The following is a 16581-nucleotide window of genomic DNA, read 5'->3' as shown; positions in this document are numbered from 1 at the left end:
ACACCTTCCACTAGATCAGTGCTCTCCAAGCCCTGTCTGACCTGGCCTTCCAGGGATGGGGCAGCCACAACTTCTCTGGGCAACCTATGCCAGGGACTGCCCACACTCACAGGGAAGAATTTCTTCCCAATATCTAATCTAACCCTGTCCTCCAGTAGTTTGAAGTCATTATCCTTTGACCTTTTCTTCCTCTCTTGAAAAGAAAGCCTAACATTTCACCATTAATCCTCTTGATATCAGTCAGATTAATACTTGTGATCAGAATGCAGTGACAAAATGTCCTGAAACTCTGCTGTAATGATTCCTGTACTACTTGCAGATCCACTGAAGCTCTGGGGTGAGGCAGCCCATAGGGTTTGTTTCTCCTTTAGATGTACTTCAAATCCTAATGAGGCCAGCCAGGGACTTCTCACTGAATCAGGCTGTCTCTGTCATTCTCTATCAACAATTTATTGCCTGCAAGAAGTGGATAAATCAGTCCAAGAAAGCTGGATTCAGCCACTGGTTCTGCCACTTGCTTTCTCAGTAGGTTTATGGCCTCTATTTCTCCCTAATTTTTGTTCACTTTGGCTTATCCTTGTGGCACCAAAGCAACAGTCTCTACTGGGATACTGAGATGCTTTTGCACTGCAGATACATTCCAAAGGAAAACACATATAATTCAATTATGTAAAGTTCTCAGCTGTCCTTAGTTCCTCATGTTAAATAGCTTCACAACTTCATTCCAGAAGAGGAAGAATGGACACTGACTTGCAGCAAGTGACCATATAACCCAGTATCTTCAATTGGAACTTAAACAGCATAAACACATTTGATTCTACCCTTGATCCGACCATTTTCTGCACAGGAACTTAATGCCTGAATTATGTCCTGTTAGAAATCTCTAATGATCTATCTTCCAAGGACTCATCTCATGCCCATAGTCATGTTTTGTGTCTATGATATCATCTCTTGAGGAGATCAATGGGTTAACTTCTCACTTCATGGACCCACACACAGCTGGTGAAACTCACTGGTGAAGTTCCTGAGTCAGCCTCTCCAGTGTTGCAAAGTTTGCAGTAATTAGCACAGGTAAGCATTTCAGCCAAGCAAGCATGCTGCAGGGAGTTCAAACGTAGTCTATTTTAACACGTAACACTCAGGTCTTCAAACACTTCTATAATCTGGTGCCTCATGCCCCTTTCCCTGTAAAATGTCAGCCAGGCCCATGGCTGAAACCTGGCTCTGGCTTGAGGCAATGCAGATCATAGCCTGAAAAGCACCTCAGAATAAAAGGCTCTCAGATTGTCTGCCAGTGCCTCAAGGAATTAAATACACTTCCAGTCCTAAAATGTCAAAGGTATGCCAGTGTGAAGAGGAAAAAAAAGGAAAAAAACTGAAAAGTTTGAAAAGTTTTGCTAGCAGCCAGGAAAATGTAGCTCCTTTTACTTAATTTTTTTTCTGCCTCTTCTGAGCATGAAGCTTTGTTTCAGTGGAAAAAAGGGTTAAAATTGAGTGGGAGCAAATAAGTGTCTATTTGCTTTCTATCAAAGAATCATATACATCAAGTGATGAAGTCCTTGCAAATCTTTAACATCCTTCCCTATATCCTATCTCTGAATCTACCTTCACCTCTGCTCATTCAGCAGCCAGGACAGCAGCTGCTTGCTGTGATCAGCTGCCTCACAGGTACAATTGTGAGTGATGCAGCTGAGGAGATGATTTTTGGTTTCATGGCACTTCTTTCAGTTCTGGGCACATTTCAAGAAACTCCAAACTTGGACTGACTCAAGGACGACAGGGCAGGAGACGTGAAGGTAAGGGAAAGATGGATTACCCAAATGAACATAATCAAATGATTACTGCAGAGCTGGAGAAGAAATGATGCAGCACATACTTCTGCATTGCTCCTTGGAGCCCCAGGCAGAAGCTGGACACACTGAGTTGTCTTTATTCCCTGAAAAGGACCTCCATGGATTTTCACAGACCAACACATCTCAGAGCTCCCCTCCTTTTCCCTGGGCTTCCCCACCATTCTCAATGCCCCCTTAGTGACATCCCAGCAAGGGTGGCATCCCCTGACTACCCCACCACTAACCACCATCCAGCTCAGCCAGCAAAGGCTTTTCTTCCTGCCACCTGAGCTCAAGGCACAGCCACTTGGCACAGGGCCAGCAAGGCTTCTCCTATCACTAAATCCCCATTGGTTGCTCTTCCTCCAAGGGCCTCTGTCTGGCTCTCCTCCACTAATGTTCTCTGTGTCATTCCAAAACAATCAGCCAGCAAGAGTGCTTATGTCTAGTGAGACCAGTGAGCAGTGGGTCAAGAGTGCATCCAAGCATAATGTGGTATAAATAACCAATTCCATCTGCTTTGGGTCAGAACAGCCTCAGCTCATCAGAGGGAACCAAAGAGCCTCCTTGGGTGGTGAAGGGGCTTTCTGAATCCATCTATGGAGCTGGCACTGGAAGAAGCCAAACATGCTCTTAGTGTTTATGCTGTCAGGCTACAAGGTATTAATCTTCATCCCAAAACACATTCCTCACAGAACACTTCTGTGCTTCAAACTCTGTCATCAGGAGAGCTAAGGAATTGAAATCTGGAAGGGTGATGCTGAGCCATCAAGCCTCATGTACAGCAGCAATTGCTCCCATGCCTGGGATCCCTCCTGAGAGGCATCAGGACATGGCACTATGCTGCTTGGTTTTCATTGTGCCACAGGCATGTAAAAGGAAGGATTATATCCCTATTCACTTTCAGCTTGCTGCCATGTGGGGAAGGTGGAGGGAAGCAAAGGGGGTGTTGCAAACCCAAGATGGAAGTTTTCCTCCTTGGGTCCCCTCCAGCAGGCTCAAAACCTTAGAGCAATGAATGGACAGCCTTCATTGAGAAAGGGATGGTGGGCATTGCTCGTGGTTCAGGACGTGTAGGTACCAAACAGAGATCTAAGCAGGACTACCCCTGCACTGTCACCTCTCCCCAGACCCAGATATTAAAAGCAAGCAAAGTCAGAGCTCTAGCAGCCTTTTGGGAATAAAGGTCCTCCTCCTTACCCTTCCTTCAGTAAATGGATCAAAATTTAGGACTCTAAATTGGAACTCAACTTTGAAATCCAGGCTTGTTTTTGTGTCCTCAGTGCCCACACAAATATTTTCAAGAGAAATTTGGCATTTTGGGTGTCTCCAATTTTTGAGATTTGTCTAAAAAGGGATTCCACTAGAGCCCCAGTTCAATGCTGAACTCAACCCACCCATCCCATCCCTATGGTTTCTCTCAAGCTGAGTAACATCTGAAATTAAGGTACCACAAAACAGAAGCAAATTCTGCAAATTTGGTCACAGACATTGAATTTCTCATGCGGTACTCCTTTTGTCCCACGAACAGGATTTCTTTCAGTCCTCAGACTAGCCATACACCATTCTTAACATTTTTCTTAACATTTTTATAATACAATAAATGTAGAAATTTAAGATTATTTTAAATGCATGTTTTTGATAAAAGACTATGTGGACTGTGTGGGACCATATCTATCAGCTGAAGACCCAGCTCCTTTTCACAACAGAGCAGACGCCATAATAATAAGAGAAGGGAAGGGAAAGGGGTCTTGGTTTGAAAGATAGGCCTGCCAAGTAAGGTGGGAGCCTCCCTTGGAATGGAAAATGTTGACTCCCTTCCCTCTAAATAATTGTAACTTTGAAATTATGGGGCTTTCAGGCAAAGATATGGGGAAAGGAACAACAGTTCCTTACTTGTCTATATAGGTATAACAAATAAACAACAGCAGCAACAACGAACAGAACCAGAATCCCAACCAGAGCTGTCTCTCGGCTGCCAGGCACTTCTCCCTTGGGTGCAGTTCCGGGCACAGCCGGCAGGGGCGCTGCTGGCTCCCGTCCGGGCAGGGCAGCATTAATTATTTTATTAATTATTAATGTAACAATTAATCAAATTGAATTTAATAATTAATTATTGATTTAATAATTAATTAAATAAAAATTAATAAAATTTAATTAATTGAATAGTAATTTGGTATAAAATAATACAATTTAATAAAAGGATACAATTTAGTAAAAAAAAATACAATTTATAGATATAATTTGCCAGTAATTAAGTATGATTAAAGCATAAGCAAAACCGACTGGGGTACAGGAAGGGTTTATCACCCCACCTCAGGTACAAAACTGACCAGGGTATGGAGGGGGTTCCCCATCCTGCATCACATGCCAAACAAAGCACTTCAAGCTAAATTTATATACTGTATGCCTATACACATTCATTAATGTTTGCCATAAGTTTCCTCCTACTTCCAATTTTTTTGACTTTACGTTACCGTTCCTCATGGAGCATGCCTCACTTGTTGTTACGGGGTCTCCAGCCTTCTTTTGGTGGTCTTTGGACGAAGGCTTACACTCATCCTCACTGTCCTCTGGATGGCCTCACTAAGAGTTATGTTATGTTAGTCTACTAATTAGTCTTACATTTAATGAATTTTAGGCCCTATGCCTAAAGTTGTTCTAATTTTGTCCATCTCAAGGCCATTTTTGTCTTGGGACATCACTTATCTTCCAAACAGCATCCTGTACCTCAATTTTAACATGTAACATCTGTAAAGGGGTACATCTGCCTTGTAACACTGATTCTTTTGATTGCTTCGAATAATAACTTTCCGAATAGTTGCAATTTTAGTTAGCACGAATCAGTTCTATTTGTTACACATTTTAATAAGGTGTTCAAGTTTAATAAGTTCAACAGCTGCTCTTATGAGCAAAGACTCAAAAGGCTCAGCCATGGTAATGATAAAGGAAACTTATAACTAGGTCTATGCAACTATAGTGTGCTGTGTAATCAAGTGTGTCCAGAACAGATAGTCCTTTGCTATGCAACAACAGGATTTCCCTATCTTGAAGAATTGATTATGGGGACTAGTTACTAAAAACTGGTAAAAACTGGATCTTTAATTTGGATTGTGGCCAGAGGCCCTGAAGGACAGCCAGATGCCATGAGAGTCTGTGCAAAGACAGAGGTCATCCAGAGGACACTGTGAGACAGATCCCTACTTTCATTCAAAGACCCCTGCCCAGGACCACCAGGAGGCAGTGCACAAACACAGACCTGCGGAGGGCTAATTAACACATAAGGTGGGGGAAGGCAGGCATAGGTTATGAATATGTATAGACTTTCATAAATATGTATGAACTTGAATGTATATAAACAGAGAGTCTGCCTAGTCCTGGTGTGCACAGTTTGTGGTAGAACAATCTCCCCATGTATCCAGTGCTGAATTACATAACTACTTTACAACCTTGCTGGTTGTGGAGTCTTTATTCCGCCTGTCAGTAAGGAGAGAGCAGTGCAGGATAGAACTCCACAGTGGCAGCGAATTCTTCCCCTTCCCCCCATCTTGGCCACTTCTTTTGTCTGTTTTAACTATCCTTGTTACCATCTCTTAGTCAACAAATGGGAAAAAATTCCCTGAGAGAAAGGAAAAGAAAAAAAGAAGGAAAAGAAAAAAAGAAGGAAAAATCTTAACAGGGAAGGGGAGAGAAAAAGGAAAGAAAAAGACCTGAAAAATAAAAGTGATTATGTTACAACACAGCACACCAGAAAGTGAACTAATGACCTGCCTAAAACCAAATGGCTGAACTGCCAACAGAACCAGAATTTGCAGTGTGACTTGAGCCTGGTCAAAGATGTTCAGATGCAGCTTAGAAATTTCCCAGTTCTCCAGGCTAGTGAGAGAAAAACTGTAGGTATAAGCAATGACAAAGGCAGCTGACAGCTGCAAAGAACTTTTTCAGAGTTCTGTGATATCTGGATCACAAGTTTGCAGGTGACAAAGTGGCATGTCTTTTATCACATCCTATTTCTGCAGGTGGGAATCATTTGTGTGTTCCATTAGTCAAATGCATCCAGAGCTATAACCTCACAGGCACAGTGATCCCAGGAACAGAGTCCATATCCTGAACAACTGGAAATAACTGGTGGGGTAGAGAAAACACTTTATGAAAGCATCTATGAGTAGGTTTTATGTGGAGAGCAACCACAGGCTGTGTAGAACCCAGCTGAAAGAGGAAGAGAAATAAGGAAAAAAGCCAACAATATTTTCATTTACATCATGACCTACTAATTTAATATCTTTTTCCCCCTAGACATGGGCAGATGTATCCTTACTTAGCCTTTTGGGATCATAGATTCATAGAATGGGTTGGGTTGGATGAGAATTTTAAAACCATCTAGACCAAACTCCATGGCAATAAGCAGGGTCGTCTTTCACTAGGCCAGGCTGCTCAGAGCTTTGTCCAACTTGGCCTTGAATTTTTCCTGGGATGGAGAATCTACTGCCTCCCTGGGCAATCTCTGCCAGTGTTTCAGCATCCTCATTATAAGAAATTCTTCTGTGGAAAGGGCTCCCTGCAGACCAACCCTTTAGACAGTGGGGTACATGGAGCTGGAGCAGACTCAGCAGATCTGACCATCAGATGATCTAAACCAACCATAATTTCACAATATCGTTCATGTATTAAGTGCCTAACAGTACAGTTTTGGTGATTACAGTTCTTTTGGGGGGGAAAAGAGAAAATCTTGTGGGACAGGTAAGTTTTTCTTCTTGTGGGACAATATTTACATGGATATGAGGTCCATTTAACCTTAATCTGCCCTTCACTTAATGTCTTGAATTCCTTCTCCACATACAGGCTGCTGCTTTTTTCTGATTTCATTACACTCCCAGTGAAAGTGTGAGGGTTTAGGGATGCCATCAATGAATGAAGGGGTTTAATTCCACAGCTTCCATGGAAACTTCTCATGAGCTCACTCAATCACCTGCATTAATTCCTGCTGTGCTCACAAGTTCATGTAGGGAGGATACAGAAGAAGGAAAATGCCACTTCTCCATCTCAAAAAGAGAATGGTCAGTCCTGAGCATAAGGGAAAAAGAGAGATCTACTTCAGTCACTTTGACTTGGCAATTTGACCCTATTGATATGGCAGCTGGATGAATTTTAAAGTGAGCTTGGAGAATCATTATCTGGAGATGATTATCCAGTTCTTCACTGATCTGAAGGATTTCTAAAAGACAGATCTGATTACTTTTAAACTTTATTTTAACATTTTGCAACTTCCCGCTGGTATCATTTAAGACAGCCTTGTACTGCTCAGTTGTGTTTTAAACACAGCTTTTTCTTGGGATAATGAAGATGAGTCGGTTCCATGAGAAGCCTTAAGGAAATGTCAGCTCTATCAACAATGAACAAGATTATCTTGCTCCTCACTAACACCTTCCACCTGGAGACAGCTCTGTTGCAAACAGCTCTAACTGCCTGACTGGATTTGCAAAGTAACCTCATTCTCCTCTTAAAAGTGCAAAAACAAAGGGACAAAGTCAGCATTGCATAAATTTCTCCTTGTTTCTCTATCTCTGAGTGGCAAAGGTTGCACAGACTTAAGCAGCACAGGGTCAGACCTGGAGGGAGAGCCAGAGGCTGAAGGGTCCTTTGCATTTTCTCTTTTCATTGACTGGTCTGTCTTAGTGGCTTTATCTCACAAGGCTGTCTGTGCTCAGAATCGAAACTGTCACTGCAAATTATATTTTTTAAAATTTTGTTTGTCACAGCATTTCTGTCCCAACCCAGAAGCAGCATGAATGAGGTGTGTTCAGCCTCAGCACTAGAAGGAATTGATGGGGGCTGGAGGGTCCTGTCTTCCCTGGATGCAGCTTCACGTTGCTCTGTGAGAGCACCCAGAAGAGCAAAAATTTCATCCACCAAAATTAAAATAAAAGTAATGACCCCCACCTCATCAGTTTTGGAAAGAAATTAACATGCACCCAAACTCTGTGAGAATGGTGTTTTCCCCCTAGCTCTCCATCCAGCTATAACTGACTAAACTACTTTATTATTATTTACCTACTTTTTACTCTGGGCCCTTGGATTCTGGCCGAGAAAATGTGATGTTTCTTAAAATTATTGTGTGTGTATATATACACACAATACTTTTTACCAGGCAATACCTTCCGAAATGTAGGTGGCCAGAAATTAGCTGATCTTTTCCTATTACATATTTCACAAAATGAGTTGACATTCGTATATAAATTCTGCATCAGCTCCATGAAGTCTTAGTACAATAGTGAAAGGGAATGTCAACAACTGCTTAGCTGCTAATATGGGCTGGAGATAATAAGGAAGGTGGTTGGGAAAATTGTATTTCCAGGAAATTTTGTCAATTATACAAAAATGGAAGGGCTTCGGGGGAAAAAAAAAACAAACTTGATTATTTTAATGAAAAGTAGGTACTCTGAGGCTGAAAGGAAATTTGAAAATGGATGTAGAGGGTCCTAATTTACTTTAATATTTCCTGTGTGAAGTCTTAAAGTTAAAGATTGATTTTTCCAATAAACATTACAAGCATAATGACATGGACGTATGATCACAGATCACATACCAGATGGAGAGTTATTGAAAAAGAACTGCTGCTCTTAAAATGAGCCTTGTCTTCTCTTTTTTTTTCCTCAGAGAAACCTGCATTAGTTTGAAAGAAAGGGATCAGATCTGAAGCATGCAGTAAGAAAGACTCCAACTACTAAATTATGAATAAAAATGGAAGAATTTGTTTCAAAACCAAACTTGGTTAGGAATAGAAAACATATATATCAAATATAACTGAAATTTCAAGGAGATTTCTTATACATAAATTCTATTTATAATTTGGTCCCAGCATGATAAATTAAGTAATCCTAAAGTCTTAGTGGAAACTTTTATTTTCACAACCAAAGGAAGTGTAGTTTTCACTGAAATGAAAACTTTCAGAGTCCTGACTTCAGCATAATCACGAGTTAAAACTAAGCAGGCACATTCAGACAATGTCCAGGGTCTGTGTATCTGCACCTTCATGGAAAGGAACATTTTGTCCTTTTCTTTTTTGTATCATTTTTCATGGGGCAAGCATTTGTTTCACACAAAAAAAATGTACACTAAGGACTCTTAAAAGTTGGATTCCAAATTTAATTGGCTGGTTCTCTTGAACTCAGTCTTTTTTGAGGGGATAGATTATTTTTTTTTCTGGTGCATTTTTGGGTGTGTTTGCATGTTCAGGTTTCAGGAAGTAGAAACTAACAAAATAAAAGGCCATTCCTTCAAGGCAGAAAGAAAAGTTCTCACTTCTAATTTTCACCCAAAACATGAATCACAGAATCATAGATTCCCAGAATAAATTCCCCGTTTGGTTTGGAAGGGGCCTTAAAGATCATCTCATTCCACCCCCTGCTATGGGCAGGGACACCTTCCACTAGACCTGGTTGCTGCAAGCCTCGTCCAATCTGCCCTTGAACACTTCCAGGCACAGGGCAGCCACAGCTTCTCTGGGAAACCTGTGCCAGGGCCTCAACACCCTCACAGGGAAGAATTTCTGCCCAATATCCCATCTAACCCTACCCTCTGGCAGTAGGAAGCCATTGCCCCTTGTCCTGTCCCTCCAGTCCCTCGTCCAAAGGCCCTCTCCAGCTCTCTTGGAGCACTTTAGGCACTGGGAGGGGCTCTAAGAATGATTTTTCACAGAATGACAAATGCCTTAGAGAGAAGGCATTTTTCTGCTGCCTGCTCCCTTTAGGAGCAAGCAATTTGGGATGGAGCAACAAAACCAAGGGCAGAAAATGGGTAGGCAGTTGGAGCAGAGCCATCACTCAACAATTCCTTAGTAACTATCAGGAACTGAGGATCAGTGCCTGTCTGTCCCTGATTTCAGTTTTTATGGACTAAGAATGTTTACAAATACATCCCTGTGCTTCTGAAGTTATTTCATGATGGCTTCTGCCACAGCATGTGTTCCCTGTAGGAATAATTATTTGTGTTCCTGGGTGCATGCAGCAGGATATACATTTGCTTCTGCTGGTATGTGAGTCCCTGATCCCTCCCACCCCCTTACAGCTGCTTCCTGTGACTTTAACACCTTCTCTCTGGGGTTTGGAAAAGAGTATATTTTTTTCCAAACCCATCCAGCCTGGCAAGAACACCTAATTGTTTCAGTGAAAGATTGGTGTGTGCATACATTAGGGCTCACTGATACTTTGGCTCATCAGATGTGGCTGAACCACCCCAGGGATGCTGCACCTGTCATCATCCCAACAGTGTCCTGCTGGGCAAAAGGGGCCCTTCACTGAGGACATTTTCACAGTTCACCTGACAGATTGACTTTCCTAAAATGACCCAGGTTCATGCAGCACCTGCTTTCCTTTCAGAGTGCTTCTAGGACATCTCTCTACATCTCTTTTGGCTTTTGTTGGGATAAGCGTCTAAAATGACATCTCCAACTCATCTCAACTCATCCCACCCCCTCTAACATGGAAGCAAAAGAAGTGGTTGGGCAGGCCAAGGGCATGAACCTCCTCACAAGAGGAGAGGACTCAAAAGGAAAAGCAGTGAAAATGTATATTGTTCCCAGTGAACCTAGACAATATTTAAAGCTCAACAATGGAAACTGACCCCTTATAGAAACCTCCAAAGCACTTAAAAATAGGAATCTGATCTCTCTCCTCCTCTCTGCACCACATACTCTGAAGTGCATAACAATGGAAATTCTGTTCCTATATGTTCCCCTACGAATGACCACTGGAGAGCATCTACTGCTTCCTGTAGGCTTCTGCCATCTGCCTCCAGATCTGTAATCACATTTTTTAACTGAGTTGTGAAGTAGGATTTATGTAACTCCATTTAGATTTCATCGTTTTGCAATAGGAGATAATTATTTCAAATTAGAAATGAGGAACGTGAGATTCTGATCTAAGAGAGAATCTACTGCCTAATGATATGTGCCTGGCTATAGGTGATAATTTAAGATGAGTTTATGGAGCCCCTGTAATTACATTTTCTATGTGTGCTTTTTTGTGGTTACCAGATAACTACAAAGCGATCACATTAGTATTTATGTTTGGCAGGATTAGACAATGCTGATACATAGGATTAGCATAATTTTTTTCCCCTTGTAATTATTTGTGCTAATATCTGGGACTTATATCAGGATAAAGACACCTCACCAGCAAAAATACCCTACTAATGCCATGCTTCTTATCTGAGGCATCAGTTTGTGCAGTGCTGAAACACAAAAACACTTGTATTTTTAAATAAAAATACTTTTCTTTGTGATACATCCAGGACAGTTCATATGCTGTTGCTGATGGTGGAGACAGGCAAACTACTGAACACACCGAAGATGATACAACAACAAAGTTTATTGTTTGGTACCTCCTCTATATTTGGGGCTTCAAATTTCCCACGCTTACATATGTGATTCTTAGTTCTTAGCACTGCCCAGCTCACTGGCCAATGATATGTATGGCTCTGTCATTGAATGGGATTGGCTGGGGTCTCCTGTTTGAATTTGAATCCAAACTATCATTATCTTACCTGGGGACTTCCTTACTCCTCTAATGAACTAGGCTGGTCGAGTTGGTGTCATGGCCAATTTACCTGTGCAGCTACAGACCAGCTATAGCTGTCACAATATGCCATTCTTAGAGGCTGTGCAATGTACCATGTTGGATCTTTTCTGCCAAACCTATAAACCTTTTTGTATGTGCATACATGAGTATGGACACAATGGTGGTTTATCCAGCTTCTGGTGGGTACTATAAAAACAAAAATGGGTGGACACAGGAGCAAGTCACAGAGGCAAGGGTGTGAAACTGCAGGATATCATATTGCCCACATCCATGCCCTTAACATGTGGTAGGTGTGAAGTAATAGGAGGCCCTAAAATCATGCTCCTTAATCAGAAAGAGCAGGGCTCTCTCTAAGGTATCTCTCTCAGATGTGCACTGAGCTATTCCACAGACCAGCCCGTGCTCTCTTCATCACTATTGCTCTGCAGATCCCCAGCTGACATCAGTGTGGAGGCACATCCTTGGATAATTACATTAATTTGGGGATAGGGTATCTGATTTCTGCTCACCCTAAATGTGCTAATAGCAGAGAAAGGACACTTTGGAGAATAGAGGGCCCCACAACCTGGCTGCCACCCATTTGAATGAACATCAAGTGGCTGCTGGGATGCCTTGAGAGCAAGGACATGATGCCCCAAGGCTGTCACCTCCCTCCCTACTTATTCTCATCAGGTGGTGAGACCCAACCCATCTAGTTTACCCCTTCAGTTGGGGGTTTTCCTCCACAGAATCTCCTGGTTAGGGAATATATTTTGGGAACTCTGCAAAAATTACCCTCTTGAAAAGCCACTCAAATGTTGACCTGCCCTCTGCCTCCCAGTGCCATCACTGCTGGGTATCAAAGAGTCACAGAAGACAGAAGAGGACAGAGAAGGGAAACTTGAAGAGAGCAACACTAGAGGGAACCATCAGATTGGGTGCTCACTGAAAAAAAAACTCATCCACCAACCAGTCTGGTCTCCTTCCTGGAGTTAACATTGCCCAAGTACTAAATGAGTTTAGTGAAAGTTTCTATTAGTCATGAATCTGATTTTTTTCTGAGCATCCCTTTATTGAACATGATCACAATCCCTTAAGTCAGGAAAAACAACCCAGTTATGTTCTCAGGCCAGGAGTGAAGGGAATAGTGATCAAACAAGTCTGGGAAGCAAAATACCCCAGATCTGACACTGTGTCAACAGAACCCACCCAGATACTACATAGGGCATCATGCACATTCACATTGTTATCATAACCCAGGTTCAATCACTCCAAGTCTATACAGGGATTTGGTGGCCAGTGATTTCAGAAATTATTTGTATTTTGACAACTTTTGTGAGCAGGCTGCTGTTTGCACATGAAAATGGTCTCTTGCAAAACATGGATCTGCAAAATGAGCAGTGGGGATGAATGCTTGGGATCTGATTTATTTCTTTGGTCTCTGCATGGAGCTTTCAGAGTGTGGAAATCTGCATAAAAGAAGGAAATTATTTGAAGGGAGTCTGCTTTCAAGTGAAAAAGAAATAATTTGCCAAATGTTTTAGATACTGTTGATGTTCTCAAATTTAAGGCAAGAAAAGAAACCTTTTCTAGCAGCACAGCTGAGAGAAGGAGCCAACTCTTTGATCTCTGTCTGCACACAGTGGGGTGGTGTCCATGAATTACAAGCAAATGTAATGCACTGTCTTTCTTAAATAAAAACACACTATAGCTAATTAAATTGGGACCCCCCAGTGACAAGTGATTGGTCTGCAGGTTTGGAAATTTCTATCCTGTAACACTCTTCAGCTTGGGGTATGTCACTGAACCTCTGTGTTCACAGTCCTCCTCCCCACAGCTTCTGTCTATTGATGAAAAACTAAGTATGATTTACACAGAGGGGTATGAATGTACTTTCCTCATCCTTCAGATCTTGTACTCTGACATTAATCAGACCTGCACTCCCTGACATGGTTAACCTCCACAAGTCCTCTGTCAGCCAGGGTGCTGTCTGGGCTGGCTGCTCCAAGGGTAGCTGTCAGTCATCATGGAGTCAAAGGTTTGGAGACCCAAATGTTGGAGTGTGGGGGTGTCTTGGGTTACAGCGTAAGGTGTGACCAAAGTATCTATCACCATCTACATGATACCACCAACTACATCTTTTGATGAGCTGTTAAAATGGGTTAAAATGTTAAATTCCCCCTGGGGAAGCAGCCACCACTCTGAGGGGCCCATCTCTGCTAGTGGACCATCAAGGAGTCCCCAGAATGACTCATAGGATTACATTACCTCATTGTGAAATTCCTTGCCCTTGGGGGATGTACCAAACAGTCCCACCTGGATATAATTTGGGGCTCGAACACCACAATACCACCACTGATACCCCGAGGACAAGAGCTCTTAACAGCCACCAGTGGACCTCCAGAGAAAGATGAGACCTTTTCACAGGATCACTGCTTTGACAAGATTGTATCCATCCTCCAATGGGACTGCATTAAATTGGGACCCCAATTTAATTGGTCTGCTACTGGCACCCAAACCAACAGGGTGTCAGGTTGCCTTCTCACTTTCTTGGTTTAAACCAGTGTTTCTATTGCCTTTATTGTAATTTTCCTATTGAGTCGTAGCTCTGACTTGAAGTGTCTCAAAGGTATTTTGTGGGGATTCTGCCTCCAGGCTTACCTTCAAAACAGCAGGGAGTGTGGTTCCATGAGACAATGGGAAACACTTATTCTCTCATTCTTCAACTCCCACACTGTGATGGGATAGCTAGAACTTCCCAAAACAGCATCTACTTGTCCAGGATCTTCATATAAGAAATATTTACACCACTAATGAGCATTAGCCTAACTCATCCTGGATGTATCAGATCAACAGCACATGTATATCTGGCCATGTGATGGAAACCACAGCTTTAGGTAGGCTGCTGAGTGTCTGGAAATCCAGCATATGATTTATAAAAGTGGTAGATCATCATTTAAAAAAAACACTCCAAAAAATAAGGAGAGCAATATCTTGATCATGGAATGAGCAAACTACCTCAGCAAGCAACAGAATAAGAGATTGTACACAAAGCAGTAGAGTGATAGATTAACAGTGAGACAATAGATAACAAGTAAGACAGAGCAATAGAACAGGTAAAAAGCAGTTGGCCATGAAATTCATGAAGGGGGAGGTGTCCAAGGCTGTTTTTTGCCATTGTAGTTGTACCAAGCTGGCTTGTAAAAGTTGAGTATGCACCAAAACTGCATGCAGTCTCCAGGCATAGGAAATGCCTTTTCACCTGTGAAAATGTTTCCCTGTTGGATGGAGAACTGGAGTTTTCCCATGGAAGAAGCTGTCCTCAAGCTCTGGTAAGCTCTAAAGGGCAAGATCAAATTTCAGTGTCAACCCAAGAGGCGTCTGTAAGATGCTCCTGGTCCACATTCAAATGACAGGTTTCCAGGAGCTGATATTTTTGTCTTTCATCCCAGCAGCTTCTGTGAAAACAAAGACACTACACATGATAAGTGACTTTCAATCATACAAAGTTGTCACTGTTGGGCATGAAATGATTCACACAGACACAGCTCAATGTGTGATAGGAAAAAGAGAGCAATATATTCTGTAGTTTCAGTAGTTATAGATTCTCAACAACGACCAGGGATTGGATAGTTAGGTTACCACCTTCCCAACCTCACTGGTTGTGAGAAACGTCCATCAAAAGACATTTCTTTCATGGAATGTATAAACATCTATGTTTATAGTTACTTTCCTGGGAAAGTGGCTAGAAACTATGAAAACAAGATTAGAAGGTTTAATTCTCAGGGCGACACAAAGTCATATCAGTTTGTAGGAGCCTCGGGGCCAACCTGACCTGCTTATTTAGCAGTCTCAGCACCAGAACCTGGGACTTTCTAAAGGACATGAGGCTTACTTGGTTTGGACTGTGGCTGCTCTAGAATCTCTCTGGTCACTGGTGAAACTTTCAGTAAGTTAGTCATGCTTCATTGTAGAGGTCCATCTTTTTTCTATGGGTTCAGAAGAAGTCCCAGCAGAGTATTCAAAAGTACATCCCTCATTTAGGTTGGATCTCCTCTGTGTCAGTGAATACAGACTGCCAACTTCCAACACTCTCTGTAGCCTCACTGGGTGCTTGGATAAAATGCAATGTCAAATGCTCTTTAGAAATTAATGGGATACCTCAGAAAACTTAATTCCTTGGAAGACTCAGATAACTAATTGCAATTTCCCATGTTACATTTTGGGCCAATACCTTTCATCCCATCACTTGGCATGTCCAGGGAGAGTCCATAACTGTCTCCTCTGCACCATTCCAGGACAGACAGGTTGCTGCCAAGAGCAATAAAATTGCTCTTCGGCTTCACCAAATCAGAGAATCATTTAGGCTGAAAAATACCTCTAAGACCATTGAGTCCAACCATTCCCTCAGTACTGCAAGGTCCACCACTAACCCGTGTCCACCAGTGCTACATGTACATGGCCTTTACATTGCTCCAGAGATTAGGACTCCACCACTGCCTTGAGCAGCCTGTTCTGGGGCTTGAGAGCCCTCCTGGGAAAGAAATTTTCCCTGTATCCATCCTAAACCTCCCCTGGGGCAACTTGAGGACTTTTCTTTTTGTCCTGGCACTTGCTATTGAAGAGACCAACTCCCACCTCATCATAATCTTCTTTCAGGGAGGTGTAGAGAGCAGAAGGATCCCCCTGAGCCTCCTTTTCTCCAGTCTGAACACAGCAACTTCCTCAGCTGTTTATCATCAGACTTGTGCTCTAGACCCTTCCCCAGCTTCATGATACTGGGCAGTACCTGAGTGAAGTGCTGGGCACACTGGAGATTCTCCCTGGTGACTGTTCCATGGTAGAGAGCTTTGTGGACTGACCTGGTGGCCTTTTCTTCTGCATCAATCCTTTTCACATGCCACTGAAGTCACAAGTGTGAAGATAACATACTTTATAAGTTTGAATTCTGAGACCTCACAAGTCCAGGTTTTTTTCTCCATCCAGTGGTGCAAAACCAGAGACACCGTGGGAGAGATGATGGCCCCCCATTTAAATGAGATGGGATTCTAGCATGCTGTGAAGGGAGCTGGTTTCTATTATCAAATTTCCTTGCACATAGCCTGATTGATTAATTTTTAGAGCAATATATTCAAGACTATATTCACTGAACTAATTTTAAGTGGCTTTTTAAAGCAAACAAATACAGGATT

Source organism: Parus major, chromosome 1 (assembly GCF_001522545.3).
Source record: "Parus major isolate Abel chromosome 1, Parus_major1.1, whole genome shotgun sequence".
In the NCBI taxonomy this organism is placed as follows: Eukaryota; Metazoa; Chordata; class Aves; order Passeriformes; family Paridae; genus Parus; species Parus major.
This window is presented reverse-complemented; position numbering follows the sequence as displayed.